Below are 27,014 nucleotides of genomic sequence, written 5' to 3'. Positions count from 1 at the left end.
AAAAAATGTATATCAAAGAAAAACAGTTTTGATGCGAACATTGTAACACTGAAAATTAAATCGTTATTTTTTTTTATTATAAACTTCTTTATTAACGAAGTCAAATGAAAACACTTATGAAAACGAAAACATTACGAATATTTATTAATTACATACATTAGAATTTTTATGTTCTAGAAGGAAAAAATAATATAGACGTTTGTTTTTACTGGGAAAAGGAATATCAGATATGTCTTCGTTTTATTCTGGTGTCCATTTTCGTATTCTATCGTTGTTTTTTGGGGCAGCTCTGTTATTGGTGTTGTTGCTTCTTTATGATTCTCGGGTTACTCATTAGGATCATAAATAACCCAGTATCCTCTGAGAAAATACAACAGATATTTAAACAACTTCATTTAAATAATGAAAACGAGTGTATTCCTTGCATTATTCGAACTACCGTTTTATCTAGGATATTATTCGCGGAACCCTTCAGCTGCGTCTTGTCGAACTCGTGAATGTTTACGTTGAACTCGGGAATGTATGCAAAATTTCGAACTGAATTCTTTATGAACAAGACATAGCGCAACAAATACAGTTGTTGAATGCAATCAGTTCTAAGCAACAGTTTTCTGAAGGTCAAATGTTCAAGCCTAGCTACATGCGGTAGTAAGAATGTAATTAAAATTACTTAAGACTTCTCCTCGATCATGGTTGATGAAACCAGAACAATCTACCTCCGTAGTTTAAATAAATGTGTTCAGTTCGTAATTCTGTATAGATCTCCAAGTTCGGCAAAACACACTCGAAGAAACTGGGATGCTACAGCCGAAACGTTGTGAGAATAACACCAAAGATCAGAACAATAATTCGAATAATCCAAATAACACGAAGAATCGATCCTCATCTACAATGTTTCGAGATATAAACATAGCCTCCCCAAAAGCTTAGACTGCGCTTCGTGTAGATTAATTAGAAACATATAAGATTTCTAAACGGTACCGATAATGAAACAGACGAAAACTGACACAGAAATGGACAGACAAAAAAAACTCGTTGTAAACTTGTCCGCAGACCAACTTACGTTGTGTGCAGTTTCAATTCCAAGGGATACCAAAACAAAGAATAGGAAATAACTCTAACACGCTTGTTTTCTGTAACACCAATATTTATGCCCTTATTAGTACAGCCATGACGTCACCCACGTGATCTAGAACGTTATCCACTACCTTCACAAGATCGGGAACGATATCTCATCTCCCATGAGATCTTTGTCTTTCTAGTTTTTTTTTAAAATTCTCTTCCCCCCCCCCTCGGTGAAGTCACTTCTCATGTATTTGTTGCAATAAAAGGTCCCCCTTTCTTGTAAGAAAGAAAAGCATTAGATGAGTAAAAATGAGATTGGATCGACCGAGATTCGAACCTTATAAGCAAGGTTCAGAAATAGGGTCAGAAATGGAATGTAGAATTTCGATTGTTCAGTTTGCACATAAAATAGTTTAGATATGTTGATTGTTCGATTCTTTTATGAAAACGGAATTAAAATAAGGTCAGTTAGAAGAACAAACAATAGAAAATTGAAAACATAGTGAAAAAATGTTAGGTGGAAAAATAGGTTAGTAAGAATTTTTGTCTGCAGACATGTGCGAAGAACGCATGTTCAGGCTACATGAGTCATGCACGTTTTTGGACATGCGTATGACGTCATGGCTGAAATGGGTTCTCAATATAGGAGCTAGAGTCGAAGATGAGTTAGGCAGACGGGAGACAGAGTTTGAGGCGAAGATAGGAGACAGAGCTGACATTGGTCAGAAGAGGGCCCCTTTGGAGCGAGGGAGGAAGTTTTAATCATGTAGTCGACTTTGAATTCCTGGATGTCAACATCATTGCGACCAGTCGAATCTAATAAAAGAACACATCATATTTTGTAACTGCGTCTTGTGTCATCTTTCTACCAAATGTAAGTTAATGTGTAATAATCTTTATATGACCGTTGTCTCCCTCATCGTTATAATGAACTTTGTGTATAACTCATCTAAGAAATGTGACCCCTTCTTAATCTAAGTAATGACTGTCCCCTCCTGGGTCATGAGGACTGATAACGCCTCTCTCTAAATATATGTTATAAGAACCACAGACTGTAAATGTATAAATGTCTTTCTCCTCTCTCTTCTCCCCTCATCAATATACATGTCCGCCGTCTCTAGTAAATATGAATGTCCCCATTCTATCTCTTAAAAAGACCCCACCTACACAACATATTTACAAGCGAGCATTCACATTATGTTAAAAGATCTCATACTCCTATATATTTGACGTGTGTCGGATCATAAACGTTATTATCATATGCAACATTGTTTCACAAATGTCGGTTGCTTTAGGTAATCAACCATTTATTTAATTGTATTATCTATGCAAACGTTCGACCATTGATGCTGATCATTAAAGTTAGAATCATATTAAGAATACTAATTTTTACACTTGATAAATATTGAGTGATTTACTAGTTAACTGAACATACGCTTAAAGAGTTTTCACATAACACACCAGAGAACCATGTGATCATGTATATATATATATATATATATATGTGTGTGTGTGTGTGTGTGTGTGTGTGTGTGTGTGTGTGAATAAAATAAAGCAAGATATAAACGATGCTTCAGACGTCATGTGAATAAAAAGGAAAAACCTAAAAGAGTAAAAACAAAAATAAAATCAACGTTTCGTCCCTATTTCAGGGGACATCATCAGGATTTCTAGGCGAGGATGTACAGGAAAACGGTCATATATCACATGCGGAAGAGGAGAAGTTCAGTTCTCTTTCTGTTCTCCAGAACATAAAGAGAACTGAGTTACGATCTCAATAATCAGTCAGGAGAAATTGGGTGATTTCACTGGTATTTTATCTGGCGAGCTGAGGCATTCGTTCTAAGTGGTCCTATGATATTTATTGCTTACTGCTTGAGGTGCCCAACTGGAGAATGCCGACAGGATTGCTTAGTCCATTTTTTAAAGCCAGAGTGCTCCTCGTTTAAAGGTACTGGATTCACTCCCACGCCTTCCCTCACTGTGGCAGATTGGAAAGACGTAAATAACAACAATTCGTGGCAGTTATGACATGTACTTCTGCAACTTACTTGTATTAATACACTTTTGCTAATTACCATATTGTGATTTTCTTGATTATTACCGACCCGAAAGATGACAACACTGGCGACAAGAAGTTTGAAACTTATATAGTCAACAACACTGGTGACGAACGTTCCAAAACTTACATCGCCCATTAAACTGGCAACGAGGCATTTTAAACTTACCCCGCTACAGACAATTCGAGACTTAAATTGTTATGATATTGACGACAAGGATTTGCCAGCTACACATTACATTTACGTTGTCACTTTATTCGACTATTAATTAAAACTGCATCACACATACTGGAAGCAAGAATTCGAAATCTACACTTTATGATTCAGGAGACAAAGTACGCGAATTTATTTCGTCCAATCTTTTTTTTTCTTTTTTTTACTTTAACGGTATGTCGCATTTTAAAAACTGCAAGTGCTCGTGATAGACTAAAATCTAAATTTTGGATTTATATTCATTAATTAATTACCAGATACCTGGAGCTAACTCTATAACTATAAAACAACACGTGGTAAAGAGAAGATCCTGTAATTTTCTTACTTGCAAAAAATAATCTGGCAAATTTCACAGTCCACTCGTTTTTTTGTAGCATCATCAGAATCCATAAAGCTGTATAAAAAGGAGATGAAGAAAGAAATGTTACGATCTTTGAATAGAGAGAATCAGGTGTGCCAATACCATCATTAAATGAATAGTTACTTGATAACTGATAATAAACTATGAATGACATAGAATTTTAAGAAAAAATTATATGTGTTTAATAAATGAATTGAAGAATGAATAAAATAACATTTAAAAAATATTAATATATATTTCATAATTAAATATTGGATGGAATAAATTGAATAAAAAATATTAACATATGTTTAATAATTAAATATTTGATGAAATAAATTGAATAAAAAATATTAAATGTGTGTTTAATAAAAAAATATTGAATGAAATAAATTGACAAAAAAAGAATAAAATCAATTGGATATTAAGGTTTATAAACGTTTAATAATTAAATATTGGCTGAAAGAAATTGAATAAAAAATATTAACATGCGTTTAATAATTAAATATTTGATGAAATAAATTTATTGAAATATTTACATATCTTTAATAATCGAACACCGAATAAAATCAATTATATATATATATATATATATATATGTGTGTGTGTGTGTGTGTGTGTGTGTGTGTGTGTGTTTATAACAAAATACTGGATGAAATAAATTGAATTAAATATTAAATGTGTGTTTAATAAACAATATTGAATGAAATAAATTTTAAAAAAAGAATATATGTTGAATTAAATATTGGATGAAATAAATTGAATGAAAAACAAAGATATGTTTAATAAATAATTATTAGATAGAACAAATTAAATCAAAAATATGTTAAACAATTTAATATTGGATAAAATAAATTGAATGAAGAATGAATATATGTTTAATTAAATACTGAATTGAATGAAAAATATTGCTGATCAAAAATTTAAGACCACTTAAAATTAAAAAAAAAACATTTTTAAGGGTAGATTTTAAACCCTTCCGAATTTAAGTTACCAATACTACAATCTAAAAGCTTATGGAGACAAAAAGGTACAGACCAGATACAAACATTCTATTAAATTATACAAAAAGTGTATGAAAAGTGTATGAAAACATTCAACAATCAAGCTTAATAATGAGTTGTACCTCCACTAATTTTGATGACTTCAAAAATTCTTACGGGAATGCTAGAAATAAGGGTGTCCATTAAGATACGGATATCCTTTTTTTCTTCTTTTTTTTACACAGTGATCACCACTTATCAAGGCCCGGAAGCCACTCAGGAATAAGGGTTATTGCAAGTACATTACGTTAGTTTGGAGATTTGATGAAGTGGTTACTTAAGGAGACGGTTCATTAGGAATTTGTTAACGTTGGACTTGAAGACATCCAAGTTGTAGTCTGGTGGGAAGCAGGCAGACGGAACAGAGTTCCACAGGCGTGCAGTTCTAAGAAAGAAGCTTTGTTCATGGAATCCGCGTTTTGATTTAGACACAGATATAGAGTGGGGGAAATTTTTCACAGTGGATTCAGCTAGACGGGTGTTGTTCGTGAAAGATTGGCGAGGGGGGACCAGAGATTGGAGTTCAGACGAGCATCTGTCATGGAAATAACGATAAAACAAGGATAGGCTCGCAACGTCTGTTCTGTGGGAGAGAGGTTGCAGGGAAGAAAAAGGGGCATCCCCCACTAAGCCACGAAGTCTGTTTTGTACTCTGTCAAGGCAGGATAGGCTGTTTTTCGTAGCTCCTGCCCAGATATGGCAACAGTATTCCATCCTTGGACGTACTTGGCTTTTATATCGATAGAGAATTGCATCAGTAGTGAGATATCTTCTGGAGCGGTAGAAGGATCCCACCATCTTTCCAGCGACCTTGGCAACAGACTTGATGTACGTGTTCCATTTCAGATCAGAGGTAAAGGTCAAACCCAGAAGCTTGTCAAAACACGGGGCCTCACCCAGATGAGAGCCATCCATCAAAATTGATGCCAGATGGGGATCAGAGCGTGTTTCTGAAGATAGCTTCACGAAGTTCCTTTTTTTGTTGAATATTGTTAGCCATTTCGATAAACCTCCCTTGTCATCCATCCCCAAACATGTTCAATTGAATTCAATTCCAGTGAGCCTGCAGGATGTTCCAAAAGATGGACTTCATTTTTTTTTAGAAAGCTCAAGGTACGTGTTGCAGTGTGGATTGCAGCATTATCTTGTTGGAATAACCATTCATCCCCACACAAACGATGACCATCCATCATCATATATGCTTTTTGTAGCATGCTAACATAATCAGCTACTGTCTGACGACCCTGCACCACCTGGAGCTCCATTGTCTCTCTGTAAAGAAAAGGCACCCCAAACCATTACGGACCCTCCACCACTATGACGTTTGAAAAAAAAATTCATATTATTGTCATGCCAATATCGCTGGAAGTCATCAAGACAATCTAAATTTATTTTTTCTCATTAGAAAACAGCATGTTCTTCCACTTTTCGATGTCGCAGGTTTGGTATTCACGACCCAATCTTAATCGGTCTACTTTGTATTGTGGTAGCAATCGAGAGATTTGTTTACGCTTTTAATTTATAATGCCTTTTCCTTGTAACTGTCGTCTGATGATTATTGGATTGCAATCAGCATCTTTAACCGCCTTAATTTTACTAGAAGAAAGCCCTCTGTAGTTCATAGCAACTCGTCTGATTCTCGTACTCAATGCAGGAGATTTTTTTTTTTTGGGGGGGGGGTCTTACCAAAGGATTTTGCTTTTCCATAATTCTTAGTGTTGTTTAAAAAGTTGCAAATAACAGTTTTACTGCGATTTACCATAGCTTCTATCGCTTGCTGCGACAAACCTTGCTTATGGAATCCTAGAATTCGAGAGCACTCAACTCCAGTTATTTATTTGCTTTAAGCATGGTAACACCTTTACACAGTGATTGCTCATCTTTAACTGATCGAAATACATTAGAATTAGCATAAATCTAACAATTTATACCCTTAGTCTTATAATTTGATCATGTGTAAAAAGCCCAATTTAATGAAAATGCAAATTTTTAAATAAAATTTTGGGAATGCACCTTTTTGTTCCCATAAACTTTTAGACTGTAGCATTAGTTACCTAAAGTCTGATTTTGAACTGAGCTTAAATTTTTGATCAGCAGTGCATGCTTAATTAAATATTGGATGAAACAAATTGAATGAAAAATATTAATATATGCTTAATAATTACATATTAGATGAAATTGAGTGAAGGAAAATAAATAAGTGTTTAATAAATATTGGGAGAAATGAATTGAATTAAACAAATATATGTTTAATAATTAAGCACAATTAAAAGAAATCGAATAAAAGATGTATATCTTTAATAATTGAACACCGAATAAAATAAAGCTGATAAAAATATTATTGATGTTAAATAAATTCATATTGGATAAAAAAAAAATTGAATGAAAAATTAATATATGTTTAATAATTAAACATCAAATAAAATAAATCAAATAGAAATGTGTACATCTTTAATGAACATACACCGAATAAAATAAATTAAATGACAGCTAAACATATGTGTAATAATTCAATATTGGTTAAGATAAATTGAATCAAAAATAAATATATATTTAATGATTAAACACCGAATGAAACACATTAGATGAAAATATTATACATCTTTAATAAATTATGTTACAACTCGGGGAACTGTAGAGATACGATCGCAACGATAATAATTTTTTTTTCTTCCAGGATTAAAACGTAAATAAATAAATACGGAAAGCGATTATCCAAATTCTTCAGAGACAACGGTAAAACATAAGACAGAAAAACACAACTGAAACAACAACAAAAGGCCGATGGGAATTATGAATGTAAATTTATTTATAACAGCACAAAAATAAATAAATAAAAATGCAATTATTTTGATAATTTAAAGAAGTAATGCATGAAAGAAAATAAATTGTCTTGATCGAGAGAGAATGTTCAAGAAAAATGCCAGATCTCAATACGACATTTTCATACTGGTTATTGCCCTCTGCTCAGTTCAAGCAAAGAGAGGGTAAGGAAGAGACAGGGAGCGATTTTGCTTCACTCACTGTCTTAGCGAAATTGCTTCGTTCTTCTTCTTATCCGATTTCCTTAAAAAAAAAACCTGGCTCCAAATATATCAAATAGGCTCCTTTTCCAACGTTTATTAAGCACACCTCCTCGACTTTTATCCACCCTAGTATTACTGCTAATCATACATCTGTTCACAGTGTCGCCGTTGTCGGCTGCTTCCCTCAGCAGCGAGGAGCAGACTGTCCCCTGTGTCCTTCGTAAGCGCGCAGGTTAAAACGCCCCCCTCTCTCTATATATATATTTTTCACCTCCACCTCTCTATACAGCCTGCCAACGTTCCCTAGCTGATTTCTTTCCTTTTTTTTTCTTTCTTTCTCCTCTACTGTCAGCGCTCGTTAGCTATTCTTTCTTTTCTTTTTTTACCACTCTTCATATCCTCTCTCGTTGTGATTGTTTTCTTGTTCTGGTTTTGTTTTGTTATTTTGACTGAGCGCAGACGGCAATACAATTGATGAAAATGAAACAAAAACAAATAAACTCCTATTCTCTCTCGATTTCGAACAACATATAAAAGAATAATAATAATTATTTTTTTACTAAAAATATAACTATTATTTTTGGATGAAATAAAATGAATGAAAAATGAATATTTAATAATTAGCCACTGAATAAAAAAAATCAAATAAAAGGTGCATATATCTTTTAAAATTGAACATTGAATAAAAAGAATTAAATGAAAAATTAATATGTGTTTATTAATTAAATATTAAATAAAATAAATTAATTAAAAAGTAAATATATCTTTACTAATTGAATACCAAATAAAATAAATTTGATGAAAAATTAACATATGGTAAATAATTTAATATTCGATGAAAAAAAAACGAAAACAATTAATTCATCTTTAATAATTAAACACCTAATAAAATCATTTAGATGGAAATTAAATATATATTTTAAAATTCAACACCGAATAAAATACATAGAATAAACATTTATTTATCTTAAATAATTAAACACCAAATAAAAGAAACTTGATAAAAAACTAAATAATGATTATATATTGGATGAAATAAATTAAATGATAAATAAATATATGCTTAATAAGTAAAAACCGATTAAAAAAGTCGAATGAATTTTTTTTAATATATTTAACAATTGAACACCGAATAAAAAAAATTTGATGAAAAATTAATATATGTTTAAAAAGTAAATATTCGTGGAATAAATTAAATGAGAAATTAATATTTGTAATGAAAATTTAATATATGTTTAATAATTAAATACCGAATAATAAATTAAATAATAAATTATACATCTTTTATAATTGAACACTAAATAAAATGAATTAAATAAAAAAGTATATTTTAATTTTCAAATATTGAATAAATAATTTACATGAAAAAATTATCTTTAATAATTGAACACCGAATAAAATCATTTAGATGAAAAATTTATATATGTTTAATCATTAAATATTGGATGAAATAAATTCAATCAAAAACTAATATATGTTTAATAATGAAATATTTGCTGAAAGAAATTGAGTGAAACATTAATACATGTGTAATAATTAAATACTGGGTGAAATAAATTGAATCAAAAATTAATACGTTTAATAATTAAATGCAGAATGAAATATATTGAATGAAAAATTAATATAGGCTTCAAAATTTAGTATTGGATGAAATAAATTTGATTAAAAATTATTATAGTTATAATAATTATGCATTGTATGAAATAAAATGAATGTAAAATGAATATATGTTTAATAAGTAAATACTGAATGAAATAAATTGAAAAAATATATATGTTTAATAATTAATTATTGGATGAAATAAATTGAATCATGAATTAATATATGATTACTAATTAAGTATTGCATAAATTAAATTGACCAAAAATTAATATAAGTGTAATAATTAAGAATTGGATGAAATAAATTGAATGAAAAATTAATATAGGTGTAATAATTACGTACAGGATGAAATAAATTGAATAAAATATTAATACATGTTTAATAATGAAATATTTGATGAAATTAATTGGATGAAAAATCACTGTATATTTAATAATCAAATATTAGATGAAATACATTGAATGAAAAATTAATACGGTTGTAATAATTATATACTAGATGAAATAAATTGAATAAAAAATGAATACATGTTTAATAATTAAATATAGGATGAAATAAATTGAATGGAAAATTAATGTATGTTTAATTATTAAATATTGGATGAAATAAATTGTATGAAAAATTAATATATGTATAATAATAACATAATGGATGAAATGAATTGAATTAAAAATTAATATAGGTGTAATAATGGAGTATTATGTGAAATCAATTGAATGAAAAATTAATATATGTTTAATAATTCAATAGTGGCTGAAATAAATTGAATGAAAAATGACTTTAGGTTTAATAATTAAGTATTGGATGAAATAAATTGAATGAAAAATTAATTTAGGTATAATAAATAAGTACTATATGAAATAAATTGAATGAATAATATATGTTTAATAATAAAATATGTGATGAATGAAATCAAATAGAAATTAATATAGGTGTAATAATTAAGTATTATATGAAATAAATTGAATGAAAAATAATATATGTTTAATAATTAAATATTGGATGAAATAAAGTGAATCAATAATTATTATATATTTAATAATTAAATATTTGATCGAATAAATTGATTGAGTAAAAAATATGTGTAATAATAAAACACTGAATGAAATAAATTAAATCAAAATTTTATATATATTTAATTATTAAGTATTGGATAAAGAAATTTAATTAAAAATTAATATAGGTTAAATAATTAAGTAGTATATGAAATAAATTGAATAAAAACTTAATATTTGTTTAATAATTTAATATTGGATGAATAAATTGAATCAAAAATTAATATAGGTGTAATAATGAAGTTTTATATGAAAGAGATTGAATGTAAAATTAATATTTGTTCATTAATTTGTTTAAAAAGTGAATGAAAAATGAATATATATTTTATAATTAAGAATTGGACGAAATAAATTGAATCAAAAATTGATATAGGTGTAATAATTAAGTATTATATGAAATAAAATGCAATGAAAAATGAATATATGTTTAATAATACAGTATTGGATAAAATAAATTGAATGAAAAATTAATATAGGTGTAATAATTAATTAGTATATAAAATAAATTGAATAAAAAATGAATATGTGTTTAATAATTAAATATTGGATGAAGTAAATTGACTGAAAAATTAATATATGTTTAAAAATTAAATATTGGATGAAATAAATTGAATTAAATATTGATAATGGTGTAATAATTGAGTATTGCATGATATAAATTGAATGAAAAATTAATATAGGTGTAATAATTAATTAGTATATAAAATAAATTGAATAAAAATGAATATGTGTTTAATAATTAAATATTGGATGAAATAAATTGAATGAAAACTGAATATATGTTTAATAATTAAATATTGGATGAAATAAATTGAATGTAAAATTAATATAGGTGTAATAATTAAATATTGGATGAAATAAATTGCATGAATAATTATTATAGGTATAATGATAAAGTATTGGATGATATAAATTGAATCAAACATTAATATAGGTGTAATAATTAAATATTGGATGAAATAAATTGCATGAATAATTATTATAGGTATAATGATAAAGTATTGGATGATATAAATTGAATCAAACATCAATATAGGTGTAATAATTAAATATTGGATGAAATAAATTGAATGTAAAATTAATATAGGTTTAATAATTACGTACTATGTGAAATAAATTGAATTAAAAAATTAATATAGGTTTAATAATTAAATATTGAATGAAATAAATTGTATGAAAAATTAATATATGTTTAATAATTAAGTGTTGGATTAAATAAATTGAACGAAAAATAAATAAAGGTGTAATAATTAAATATTGGATGGAAGACATTGAATGAAAAATAATATAGGTATAATAATTAAATATTGGATGAAATAAATAATTAAACACTGAATAAAATAAATCGAATGAACATTTTTTATATATTTAATGATTAAACGACGAATAAAATAAATTTGATTAAAATTTATATATGTTTAATAAAACAATATTGGATGAGATGAATTGAATGAAAAATAAATATATGCACATAATCTTTATATATCCACATTAAAAATATCAATGAATGTTTCATAGTTATCACGGCCACTTTCGATTCAACTGCGAATCGGCTTTAGATGGAATTCGTAGGGTGAAATAAAAAGTAAAGTACACAAGTGAAAAGTAAAATACACAGTAAATTTTATCGAGTGATGCCATTAATTAAAAGTATATAAAAAGTCGATTAAGAATCGGTTAAAACTATTAATACCATCGCCTTCATGAAGAGTCACCATGCATTAAAATGTGTGGCGTAGAGCGTAAACAATATTTGCTTAACTAACATTTGCTTATGAATCCTTTGATTTACAAACTTAGGTTTTTAATCGACTAAGTTTTTAATCGACACTTAATCTGCTTTTTATATACTTTTAACCTCCCATCACTCAAGACAATTTATTGTGTAGTTTACTTTGCACTTTTCTACTTCTTATTTTAACTCCAATTCAACTTCATCTTATCAACTCCATGAGTTAGACCTGAAGATGATTCACAGTCGAATCAGAAACATTAATTTATCAAAACCTGCTTACCCTATATTATTTAATTGGGATTCATTATTGAGATGAGTATTAATTTATTTATTAATTATTTATTGTGGACTATTATCCACATCTTTTTTAGTTGTTGCTTCACAATGTGTCGGCTAACTATTGCTCTAGCCAACGGGATAGGAACTCCGAATTTCCTAACTGCATTCTCAGCAATTGCTGCTATCCGTAGTTGTTGTCGTCTAACCACGTTTTGGCCAAGTAAGCCTCTGATCGTCTTTGAAGATAGCGGTTTCAATCCTACCCAAAGCCGGCCAGAGGCTTACTTGGCCAAAACGTGGTTAGACGACAACAACTATGGATGGCAGTAATTGCGGAGAATGCTGTTAGGAGATTTGGAGTTCCTATCCCGTCGCGGTTACCAACTGACGACGGCCAGAGGAATAGTTGGCCGAAACGTCGTGAAACAACAACCAAAAAAGATGTGGATAATAGTCTGCAATAAACAAATTAACTGCTCAACTTAGTTTCGTAGTGATATATTTTACAAAGTTTCAGCCTATATAACCTTCACTGTAATCTCCACTGCACCGCTGCTTCACATGATTCGTGACGCAATAGATAAAGTGATGGGTATTTAATTTTCTTGTCCATAAGGAGGTTAGGCACAAGGTCAAGTGTGGGCTTAACAAAAGCGATTCTGTGCATGCAACTGAATTCAAACCTAGCTCACGTAAGTTTTCAATCTGTGCTGTTTTAACCATTTAGCCATCGTTATGCCCGATTATTGTTGGCGAGCAGTGGTATAAAGTTGTTTATTTATGAACTGATGATACCTGAAAAGACTCATATATAAGTCGGGGTACCGGGAAATATTATGAGAAACGATTCTGATTAGGACATAATTGGATGACATCCTTAATTTAGATTCCTGGGGTCTCTATCCCTCAGCTCCGCCACTTTACACGCCACTTCTAACGGGACTAGCACGAACTAAACACCCTCGATCTAAAACAGAACACAAACAAACAATGAGAGGAGAGTTAATCAATCCTTGAAAGCTACCTGAAGATAAGAGTTAATATGTGTCAGGTGGTTGATGATAGATACTGGTGGAACTTTGGGAGAATTCAATTTTGTAAGAGGACAGCTTAATATGAGCTTGTTTACATTGGATTTAAAAGCGACCATATTATTGTAATTAGTTGAAAAGCAGCCCCGCGGTATTTTGTTCCATGGGTGGATAGTTTTAGGAAAGAACGTTATCTCCTGGAATTTTCGTTTAGTTTTAGGCATAGATAGAGAGTAAGGGAAATTGTTGGCAATTGTTGTAACTAGACGAGTGTTTGTTGTGAATGTTTTACAGGATGGGATTATAGATTGAAAATTCCATGATGATAACGATAGAGCAGAGTTATACTTGCAACGTGTTTCCTTTTTGCTTTTCTTTCAAAAAAAAGTCAGCACTCAACAAGGCCTGAAAGCCACTTGAGGATAAGGCTTAATGAATCTAAGGTTTAGTAATCGTTAATGGTGTAGATTGGGTAAAATATGATTATTTAAGACGACGGTTCAAATAGAACTTGTTTACATTAGACTTGAAGGTTACCATATTGCAGTTGGCTAGGAATCAGGTAAATGGAACAGTGCTCCTCAGGTGGTCAATGCTCGGAAAGCAGCTGTGTTCATGGAATCTCCGTTTTGATTTCACCACATATAGAGAGTGGGCGAAATTGTTGATAGTAAGTGTAACTAGTCGAATGTTTTCTTTTACGTTTAACAAGATCGGGCCATAGATTTGAGCTCAGACGAGCACTTTCCATGAAAATAACCATAGAGCAAAGACAGGCTCGCAACGTCTCTTCTGTGGGAAAAGGCTGTAAATTTCGTATAGATTCTGGAAGTTCGACATAAAGATTCCCGAGTTCACGAAGAAGACCTCGAAAAAGCCCAGAAGTTTCAGTGGCCAAAACGTAATAAAAAAAATATACAATGAGGATAAAAATAGAAGTCTGCATAATACAAACAATAAACATCATCAATAGCTTATCTAATAAAATTCCTAAACATTGTTTCCGTTGTATTGGCCTCTTTTTTATTGTTATTGTTTTATACAGACGCGCTATCATGATTTTAAATCGATTCACTTACTCGGGTTTCTCAGCAAAATAACATATAGCATGGCACAAATGATCTGAGTAGAGATGGCAATCAGAGTGAGCTAGAAAGAAAAAAAGAACAAAATACTTCAATCATTTGAAATCAATGAATAAGTGGAAGTAGATATAAATGCATATATAAATGAAAGGGATTGCTGCTTGGACGAGATTACGTGCTACTCAGCTCTTCTTTTTCTTCTTCTTCTACTTCTTCTTTTGGTCATGTCATCGTCTTTTACATTGGCGGCTGGCGGAGAGGCGAGGCGCACGATCTCACAAGTATAAAAATTATATATTGATCCAATGCCTCCGATCAGTCTCGAAAGACGAAGGATACCCCCTTAGGGTCAGCTGCGCGTGTAGTTGTGAAACAAGGGTTGCGCAATCTCTCAATCTCCTGAATCGGCACTGTTTGAGTCCAGTGGCATGGAGAAGTCCAGGGTGACTGAAAACAATAGTGAGACAAGCGGAGAGCACATACAACACCCGGAAGTCTCAAATCGTCACTCATTTAGTACTAGACCAGGTTCAACGTTGCTTAACTTCGGTGATCAAGCGGGAGCCGGTGTGTTAACGTGATTATGCCGTATATTATATATTGATAGTGGCTAATTAAAAAAGCAAGATAATATTCAATTCAATTTTGGTAAACAAAATTACCATAGTCGCTGAGAAAGTGATTTTTATAATGCCTAGGCGTCATAAAAACACCTTCACAGCAATCTAAACATCAAAAACACAAATTACGGAAAGTGAATATTTACAAGTTTTTATGGGGAGAAATATTTATATAGAATCTCATCTCAATTTCCTACAAATACTTTCCCTTCACTAGCATATTACAGTCTCTCTACAACACCTAAACATTGTTCAACACTTATTATTATTATTATTATTATTATTATTATTATTATTATTATTATTATTATTATTATTATTATTAATATTGTTATTATTATTTCTGCTGTTGTTTTTGTTGTTATTATTATTACTATTAGAACTAACCAAAGATTTTAAAAAGTGAAAATTAACCCAAGCATTGTGCAAGAATATATACCTCTAGTTAGGGTCATTATAATCAATTTTACGATTAAATAAATCAACCCGTCATGCTTAAAGTTAACATTTTTCTTTATATTACCACTAATTGTACCCGTCCGACCACACATTGCCGTGGCTGAGTTTGGTTGGAGCAAGTATTAGATTGATTTGTATCGCACAGACAAACGCACATACATGCACGCACACACACGCACACACACGCACATGGACGCGCACACACGCACACAAGCACACACAACCACGCATACACGCACACACCCGCACGCACACAAACGCACACATACGCACACACACGCACACACACGCATGCATACACACGCAAAAACACACACACACGTACACAAAACACACACGCACACAAAAAACACAGAGACGCGCGCACACACACAAACAGGCAAATACACATATACACACACGCACACACACACGCATACACAAAAAGACATATACGCACATACATAAAACACATACACTCAATGCACCCACACATATACTAACGCAAAAACACACGCAAACACACACACACACACACAAAAACAAACACACGCATAACACGCACATGGACACACACACACGCAGACAGATAGACGTACACACACGCACACACTATGCAAATAGTCAGAAGCAGACAATTTAAAGGCTTAAAAATCGCACATAAGGAGAGTTTGAAGTATATAAACTGTTAATTTTTTATTATATTAGTGTTAAGCTGTATAGTTCACCGTCAATTTTCGGCAAAATCCGGGTCTCGGCTATATTATTTACTTAATCCATTTTATTTTTTATTTAGCGTATAAAGAAATAATTTTAGTTAGTCATACTTAAAAAGGATTTATCTAGCTTAAAAATATAGAATAATGCCTTATCAACATGCGCGATGTGGTGAAAGACAGTATTTAATAACAACATGTAAGATCCTTGTAAACAAAACAGATTTAGCATGGTAGCATAACTATATATAATCAATTAACGTATGCGGTATATTTAATGTAAAAAAATAATTCTTGACTTATGAATATGTCTCGATGTCTCGCAGTTGATTATTATGTTTGTACTTGGGTTCTTTTATTTAAAACGATTACTACTTGTAGAGTGACGCCATAGTCGAAAATTTCTGGAGCGTTCGTTTTTGTAATAAGATTTGGAATGAACGAGTTGCTAGCCTTCAGGCAATTAGAGTTGGCGGAATGTGAGAAGGGAGAATTTGATTATATTTGAATTTGAAAATGGAAGGATCATTTATGATCGAGTTTATAAGGGTAAATCCCATATCTGCCAAAAGTGCAAAAATCCACCCGATAATGAGTTGGGGTGGAAGGAGGACTTATTATTTAGAGGGGAAAATAGGAAGTACTTGTAATGATGTTGCTCTTAGGATGAAATATAGGATTTTATTATAACGACTAAATGTGTCTTAAAAGGCGTTTTAAGGTTACATAAGATAGAGACTCATAGTCTAGACATAATAGATTTGTATGTCGCATCTTCCATTGAAAACCTTCTGTACTTTTGTCAAAAGCGGGATTTTTGCAATCATAATATTATATAGGAAATAAGATGAACTCCTCTCCATAATTATTTTAATTACATGCCTTAACCCTAATAGTTCTATTGTAATCCTGCTACTTCAATATGTAGGCTTTAAAACTTTGAGTAACGAAAGTCATCTTCAATAAAATTGAGTACAATCGTGTTCCTTTCTTTATAAAAATTATTCATGTTTAAACGATTTGTTCTCCTCTTTCTATTTTTCTATTATTCATATTTTCATACTTAGTTTTCATTTTCATTAAACGAACTGGCGTCAAATAAGAACAGAGGCATATTGTCATCTGACCATGTCTTTTAGGACTGAAACATTATATTTATTGTAGCGACCTATGGTAATTTTGTTTACCTAAATTGAATAAAACCTGATATGTATACATATTATACACACACATACACACACACGCGCATATATATATGTATATATATGTATTACATCTACAAACATAGACACACACGCACACATATATATACACATATTATATATATATATGCATACACTTACATATAAATGCATGCGTATCTCTCTCCCTCTCTCTCTCTCTTTCTCTCTCTCTCTATATATATATACATATATATATATTTAGAATGTGAGAGAATATATAAATATATAAATTTAATTAAATTGGCTTGAAGGTTAAAAGTCTAATGTTTAATTATTTCTAGGTTTTTAGGTTTTAGAGTTAATTATAAATGAATATTTAGTTTAATATTCATATATATAACGTTATTTAATCATGATTGATCACTGCAATTTATGGTATTTATGTATTTTGAGATTTATTAAACGTTTTAAATACTTTTAAAGTTAGTTAAATAGATTGAAAATGTCCACACTATTTAATCATACTCTCTAATTGAGTTTATTTTTACATTTTTACTAGAAGATCACTGCTTATCAAACCCTAAGTACCACGTAAAAATACGAATAGTGACTGGAATAACACTATGATGATATGTAAAGTTGCGAGATATACGATTCGATTGCAAAAATTGGACTATCCTTATTGCTGAGAATAGGCGGGTCCCATGCCAGCTTAACACTCGACTTAAAATTGAAATATATATTTTAATAAAATATATGTTGCTCGATTATTACACACGATCGTTTAATTCCAGCAACTAAAATCACTGCCCAGATAATTAATTCTCAGGAAAGAATTAATGACGTCTAATGACGCCGGAAACTCGAAACTACAGTCGTCAAGCAAGTGTAGCCGAAAACTTATCAACTCCTTGATCTAAAAGGGATGTACCTATCGTTTTATAGTGTTTAACACTCGGAGAGTTGGTTGCTCCGCCTAGTAAGTAACAACCATTCCGGCAACGCCCCCAAGACACGGACTCACCAGGTTTATCAGTCCCAAATTTCTGGCCTACAAATATTTAGGTTACGTGATATTTTGTAGACGGTATAATCTCAAAGAATAACTGCAGTTGAAATTACCAGGCGCTATTTCATTAACAGATTAAAAGAAAAAAAGAAAACAGTAAAAACGAAATTATATTTATTTCGTAGTATCAAATACTGCGTATTGTGTATGAGCATAGATTTATTTTAAGTAAATTCGTAGAAACCCCATTATTTTTATAAATCAAGTAAAGTTATATTCAATTATAGATAGCTGAGTTTATTCGTTAAAAAAGATTATTATTTTTATGTTTTGTAATAAATTCCTTTATTTCTCAATTTAATCCCGGAAAACGTCACGTCTGCCTGCTAGGAATAGACTATTCCAATCATTTATTTTTCATCCTTGACTGTTTATAAACATATAGCGGGAATGAGAGTAGGAATTCCAACAACACGGAATGACAGAGGGTGAAGACGATTGTTCGAACGTTAGTAAGATATTTTTCACTTGGCGGGTTACTACTCGGCTAATTAGAACAATGGGGATAGAAGCATTTTAAAACATAACTCAATTCCACAACTGATGAATATTTTTGCACATATTTTCTGTAATTATTTATAGAAGTACAATTATATGTGTATAATGTATCTGTTCCTTACGTGATACCACGTGATTCTTCCATGATACCACTTGAGCCATCAGCACGAACACAATGAACAGGAATGGCAACCTTTTCCTTAACATTTTTATCGATGAGTTTGGTAAAACCTGCAATGAATGATGCATCAAAGAATGAGGTGATGAATAATAGATACATTATATAATAAATTAAATTATAATAACCCATTATAATACAAAAGGTTTGTATGTATACTGCAATGAAACCAAATAAATTCTAACACACACACACACACATATATATATGCGTGTGTGTGTATGTGTGTGTGTGTGTGTGTACACTGTCACTACACTTTTGCTGTCATCTACTAGCGCCTGTTTTATGTTTTCTAATTAATGCAATATGTGGTTGTATGTTCTTGTTAACAGAGAGTTTCACAGATCCTAGCATAGAGGCTATCATCTCACGGCGGGACTTAAAAAAATGCATTTACCCTAGGCGGGTTAAACCACGGCTACCAAGATATAGAAGGCCTGTAAACTGAAAAATGCCGCAGGCAATGTAGGTAAGATTTGTCGAACTGTTACTGTCGATACTATATGACGGCATTTTTAAACAAGCATTACAACATTTAAAAAAAAAAAAAAAAGAAAGGAACCCAATTCGATTAACAATGAAACTGAACTTTATTCAATATAAAAGGTAAATATTATCTATGTAAAATTACGCAATGAATGATGCATCAAAGAATGAGGTTAAAACAATATACAATCTAATACTGATAAAACTGAATTATGAATTTAGGGAACTCACAATTCAAGAAACATATAACACAAACAATTCTTGGCCTTCGGGATAAGATCACAGTGTAATATCTGTTCTGAGGCTATAATTCACCTTTTCCAGTGAAGAAGAAATCCGTTATGACTGAGACAATGTTTGTTTTTGTTTCTATCCAGGTGCCCCCTATTTGCGAGTTGGATTTTCCCCACAATATTATATGTTGTAATATTTAAAAAAAAAAAAACTATTACATTTAATCCAGAAATTACATTTAAAGTGTTGGTTTTCTGTTTTTCTAATTCAGTTTTTCCCATGTTTTTCATCAAAATGTGTAGCGTATTTTCATCGGTTATGGTTAAGAATCCTATATTCCACCATAGTCTTCATTTATCAGAGCAGAATACATGAATAAGGGAATGAAGGTCACATAACTACTAAGAGACAATCATATCATAATGTGAACATTGGCTAAAAACTAAGAAAATATAGTAAAAATTTACGATGTAAAATCAGGGTAGTGGTGAATTTGGGAGGGGGCATTATTATTGTTATTATTATTATTATCATTATTATTATTATTATTATTATTATTATTATTATTATTTCACTCACTAGAAGTTGTCTCACAGGACATCATCAGTGATCGCTCACTGGCAGTAAGCAGTAACCTGTGGTATTCGCTGGAGCCCGTGTGACAAGTCTCTCTAGATTTCCAATGTTCTCGACCCCTTGGCCACACGTACAGATGATTGCACGTTATCGCAACAACCGTTTGGTATTGATTGATCGTTGACATCGGCCATTGGAGTTTCCTGCGGTCTGGGGTGACAAAATACCTCACCAAGGTACCAGATTTGAACTGCACACTCCCAGTGGAGATCTGGTTAGTACTCCTGAAGGTCGAATGGCGGCATTACGAATATACATGCATTACGTAATAGCTATTGGTTCATGTTTTAATTTTTAGCGTTGCAGCAAGCATGTCTTTATAGCTCAGGCATTAACGTCAAAGCGAACGTTTGGTTTCGATTCTCGTTGGTGGTGTGTGAGTCATTTTTTTTTTTTTTTAACTTTGTAAATTATTACTACATATTGGGTCCAATATAATATAATAATAAATACAAAATCTGTATTAATGAATATATCATATTTAAGCGAATTTTACGAACGCGAAATGCCGGGCGGCCGACTAGTACAAATTTACATGATAGCGACACTTGACATGTTAATGTTTTGAACAAATGGTCGGTAAAAACCAGAAGTCTTCGTCTGGCGATTTGATATATATATATATATATATATATATATATATATATATATATATATATATATATATATATAGAGAGAGAGAGAGAGAGAGAGAGAGAGAGAGGGAGACGGAGAGAGAGAGAGGGAGATAGATAGATAGATAGATAGATACTTATTATAATATCGTATGAATCCAAAGTTTCTATTTTCGTATTGACTTTTCCCTTATTTTTCTAGAAAGACTTAAACTTGGAAACAATGCACCAGAAACGTATAGAATACTTCACACTGTTTTTGGACTATCTTGCATGAATCGAGCATTTAATGTTTGAGTAGTATAAGAAATTCAAGGAAGATAGGGACTTTGCGAGGGATGATGAGAGGTATAGGGGGAGTAAGGAGGTCAGAACACCAGAGTTAATTGGCCAAATATATAATTTCATGAATAAGGACCGTCATGTGTTTATAAGGACTATACCTGCACAGTTTGATGTCAGTGTGAGCACTGTACAGACAATTATTCGTGAGGGACTGAAGATGCGGAAGATTTGTACGAAGTTTGACCCAACAATGCTCTATCCTTGTCACAGACTATTTGACCAAGATTGGCATCACCCTCCCCTATAATTAAGACATTGCTACTTGTGAATTTTGGTTAATAACTACGCTCATTAAAACCCTTAGAGGCTGTTGTTATGAGTCAATTAAGGAGACGAAAATGGCTGTGAGAAGGGTCGCTAACACTCTCACAATAGAACTTCCATGTAGACGGCCAGAAGTTGTCGAAACAGTAAAAGTGAACTGCAGCCGGAGGCGATTACTTCGAAGGGGACCAGAGTTTCATGTATCTACTATCAATAAAATTGACCATACAAAACCGTCTGGAAAGGCAACCTGTATGCTTGTAGATGCCCTTAGCAAATAGTTAAGTATAAGCTGCATGGGTTGACACAACGGAACAACCACCTCCCCGGAAACAGTATGCTTTAGTTATCGGTTTTTTACGAAGAGTTTGGATGCTAAACGCGATAAATCTAATTTACTTTTCAATTGTGGACGAAAAATAAAATCTAGACTTGAAATAGCAGTTAATTTTAATTGGCAACGAAGAAATCTATTTTGATATCATTCTATGTAAAATATCATTTCGGGGGGTGGTAAAATGTTTAAATAGTAGTGCTAGCCGTGCAATTTCTAAAAAATGCATTTTTATTCAAACTCTTCACATAATATGCACCTATTTTATTACGATTGCTTTACTAATTAGTAATAACTAGTGTATTCTAATTAATGGTCACCATTTTAGTTTTAAACAATATTCCAATATGGTATGGTGCCTCTTGCAGTTGACTACCCCCGTTTCATCTATATTTAAGGGAAGTCCTGATTTCAGTTCAATTAATTTGTTAGGCTAGTATCACAAGATAAAACACTTCCATCAATTCATCCATCCATAGCCTTGAACCCCTGGAGGGGCATAGGCCATCTACAACTTTGTAGATGCTTTTGTAGCGAGGAGTTCTTTTTACAGGGTGAGGGTGCTGTGCCCACGCCCAACCTTTCCAGAAGGTACATACAACGCCTAGCATTCCCAAATGGTCACTCATCTGGTACTGGCCAGGCTGAACGTTGCTTACTTACTGGCTTATTGTACTTAAGATAAACCACCTAGTTAACATCGAAACATTAATATGTTTTATTACTAGGTAATAATAGGTTTTCTTGATCAACAATTATCAGTTAGGGCATTTACAACTGATTACAAATGATTTGGGAAGATGTATCATGACCGCTATTGAAGTCATTTTTTTACAAGGAAGTTACTACATATCAAGGCCCGGCGGCCACTCGAGAAGACGGGTTATTGCGTGTACAGTAACCAATGGGATAATATCGTAGTACTACCTAGTAATGGAGATCTGATAAAGTGCCTTACTTAAAAGGGCGGTTCAATAGGAACTTGTTTATGTTTGACTTGATGATATCCAAGTTGTAGTCAGGTGGGAAACAGGCAAACAGAAGAGAGTTCCACAGGCGTGCAAGAAAGAAGCTTTGTTCATGGAATCTACGTGTGGATTTAGGCACAGATAAAATGGTTTGAGCTAGACGGGTGTTTTTCGTGAAAGATTGGCGAGGGAGGACCAGAGATTAGAGCTCAGACGAGCACTTCCGATGGAAATAACGATAATTTCTATTTTGTGTCTTTACATTTTGTGGTTAAATTAGTTACGTCTTAATTGTATGATTTGACACACTGCTGCCAAATCTCCTTAGCCCCAAAACTTAACTCTCTGCTATTATTCTCTTAACTTCGAAAACACTTCCGCTAATACAGCTTACTTCTCTTACTTGATCAAACTTTGAAAAATCTGGCCTCTATCTCCAACCATGGGAATCTCATTTGCATTTCAGGTGATAACACTGCAGGCATATAAAGAGATCAGACGACCATTTTTATTTCTTTTTTCTTCGTTCATTTTTGGTCCACCTAGATTTGTACAAGTTGCAATTTTGTACAAGTTTTTTATACATTTCACACGATCCATTTCACGTCTAACACCCAGTAAATTACACCAGATGATATCAGAGCCTGGTCATCTTTGTTTAATGACATTCGCCTGGAGAAAATGATGCTGCTTAAATGCTCGATTAAATGTTATACGATCAAATTTAAATTATTTCAGGAAGAACAACATGTTAAGAATTATATCTTATTTTCCTTCTTAATAATTGATAAGGTTGAACTGGGTAGAGAATAAAGTCAGTATTTGATAAACTGCTGCCCAAACATATAATACAATACAAAAATCTCTATAATGCCAACAAATCGTTTAACCGCGGAGATAAAGTATATTTTAAACATTAATAATAACGTTTCCTTTTGGGAACAGGGCATGATCTTACAAATAATCGGCTATGTTACATACATCATTCAGGACCAAATTTCGAACATAAGAGGCACCTGAACCAAATAAGGAAACCGTACCTCCGAAGATAAAGAAGAACCACCGCTGAAAGACAGAGAGGCAATTGGTATAGTATACGACTGTTTTGGTGTGGAACCTCCAAAAGGCATGTCAGAACCAAGACGCTCCAGCAGGAAAAGGAAGCTGGTCTGCCCCAAAAAGAAAGGATACTGATTTCACACCTAGAAAAATCCGATTGGGAGGGGGATGTTGTGGGCGAACCGCCCTCCAAATGGACTAATCTATCGGCCATATAAACTATAACTCATGGCGATCCTTAGGGGGGGTCTAATTCCAGAGCGACCCCCGCATGCTCGGTCAATTACCTACACTTTTCGTTTGTAACCTTTCCGGTGTTTTCATGTAATACGTTTTAAACTGTTATCCGTTGTTCTGTTCTTCTTTGTGGGTATTTGCGAGCCATAACAAGAACCTATATGAAAAAAAAAATCCTACCTCCCGTGGATAATGTAAAACACATATTTAAAATAATTTACTTAATTTTCTGTAGTGCTAAATTGTCTGTATGTCACAGCTAAAAGTTTGTTTGTTTTTTACATCAGAGTGCTATAGTGAAGAAGCACCTGATTTCTTATATCATACTACTCGAATATATTTAGATTTCTGCATAGCATATACTACTCGAATATTACATGGTTTTCGATTTTGATAACTTATGTACGTCACATGTAAGATTTTCTTTGTTTTCCATATGAGTACTATACTGTACAAGTACCTTATTTTCTGAGTAGGACACTGTACAAGTACCTTTTCTAATTTAAAAATGAAAGAAGATATTTTTAAGTAGTTTTCTGTTGTGCTAAATTTTCTATGCGTCTAGACTAAGAATTTGTTTTTTTGTTTTTTTTCATCTTGGTGATATAGTTAAGAAGCACCTTATTTCTTATTTTAAAGTCATACTATTCGAATAGATAATATGATTTTTGCTATGATAATAATATTTAAGATGAGAACAGTAGTCCGAATAATCGAAATAATATAAAGGATTAATCCTCATCTAAAAAATTCCGAACAAAATTTTCATGCTCAGATTGGCAATCTTGACAATCGTAGGTCGAATGTCGAAACATTGACGAAAAAAGGTGATATACCCCTTCTTTTTTATTTTTTAATATATATTTAAAAAAATACTCGTATTAAAAAAAATGGACGAATCTCTATAAAACTAGAAAATACGCTTGACTTAAAAACAACAACAGCAATAACAACATAAATACTCATACGGGGCTATTCCCCCCAGATATATATCGAGCGTACATTTAAATAAAAATTCTTGTGAAATAGTTTAATATTCGTCAGATATTCTATTTTATTTTTAACTAATTTTTTACCCTAGAAACATTATATATATAAAAAAGTTGTAACTGCTTTCTTTTTCATGTTAATAAACCATACATATCCCCTACAAACCCGCTTAGCAACAAAATCACACCCCTTCATCGTTGAGATTCCCTAAATACCAGAAAGCTTTTACTCGAATAGTTTCTTCCCTCAAACGGCTAAACTTTGGAATCCGCTTCCTACTACATGCTTCCCTGACTGTACTGCTAAGCAGAATTTTAAATGTAACGTAAAACAACATCTTGTTAATTTTCCCTACGCATGGTCCAAAATGGTAGCCCCTTACGTTCTATTGGCGATATGCCTTGTTTGGGGTTAACGTTATAAATAAATCAAACCAAAGTGACGTCACCCTTTTTCGGCCATGTTATCAATGTTTCAGCATTCAACCTACGATTGTCAAGATTGCCTTTGGACTAAAAAAAAAGAAGATTTTAAAAATAAGTAGTTTTCTATTATTTTATTTTCGATTTCAATAAATATTTGATTGCTTGTGAATAAAAAAAAATATTCATTGGTGGAAGTTATTCATGGGCGAGATAGAGAAGCACAAACGTTCGATAAAGATTTTTTTTTGATAAGTTATTCATATAAGTTATCAATATATGTTATTAATGTTATTGAATCAAAGTCAAACACATACCTGATGAAGAGCTCTTTTCTCAAAATATTATGGAACACAGATATTCCATCAGACCAGCTGACACAGGTAATCACGATACAAATATAAATAAAACAAATAAAAGGTGTGTATGGAATATCTAAATATATATCCATGTATTTTTAGTTGTCGCAATAAAATTATTATTCATCTGCTTCACTTTGCGTTTTTCCGTTACTTTTGCATTGTACTTCCTTGTTACAGTTATTAATATAAATTATTCATATATGTTATTCATCTATGTTAATTACATATGTAATTCATATATGTAATTCATATATGTTATCCATATATGTAATTCATATATCTTCTTTATATATGTTTATTACATATGTTATTAATATGTTTTTCATATATGTATTTCATATATGTTATTCATATATGTTAATTACATATATTATTCATATATGTAATTCACATATATTGTTCATATATTTAAATTACATATGTCATTCATATAAATTATTCATATAAGTTATTCATGTATGTAATTCATATATGTATTTCATATATGTTATTCATATATGTTATTCGTATATGTTATTCACATAAAGCTAATGTTTCGAAAGTAGAGACGTTGTTTTGACACACATAAAAATTGGAAGGCTAGTTATTTAAAAATGTTATCAATGTTGCTAGTTATGTAAAATGTTATAAATGTTGTTTTTTCATATTATTCATGGATTTGTTTATAAAAAAAATACAGAATGTAATAATGCGTTCACTTACGTTATATGCTATTCTGTGCCGATTTGATTACGACCTGTTTTAACAAAAAAATAAATTGTAAAATGTTGAAATGTCTACAAAGACAAGCAAAAAAAAAAAGAAAATTTTTTTTTAAACATTTATGTCCCTTACAGCTGTGTAAATT

At 31.5% G+C, this 27,014-nt stretch overlaps 1 long non-coding RNA gene across 2 annotated transcripts; it reads right to left on the bottom strand.

The window, feature by feature from the left end:
- Positions 1 to 127: 127 nt before the first annotated feature.
- LOC145245818 (uncharacterized) lies at positions 128 to 27,014 on the bottom strand. 2 transcript variants are annotated; one of them, XR_013863040.1, is made up of 6 exons: positions 26,870 to 26,915; positions 26,123 to 26,179; positions 19,161 to 19,269; positions 14,529 to 14,598; positions 3,664 to 3,732; positions 128 to 360 (listed from the first exon to the last, which is right to left on the bottom strand). It is a non-coding gene; the product is annotated as an uncharacterized LOC145245818 (long non-coding RNA). The 2 variants fall into 2 exon arrangements; XR_013863039.1 differs by lacking the exon at positions 26,123 to 26,179 and having other exon boundaries at positions 26,870 to 27,014.

The sequence above is a fragment of the Euprymna scolopes genome, chromosome 23 (genome assembly GCF_053919585.1).
Source record: "Euprymna scolopes isolate OS-2025 chromosome 23, ASM5391958v1, whole genome shotgun sequence".
NCBI lineage: Eukaryota > Metazoa > Mollusca > Cephalopoda > Sepiida > Sepiolidae > Euprymna > Euprymna scolopes.
This window is presented reverse-complemented; position numbering and strand designations above follow the sequence as displayed.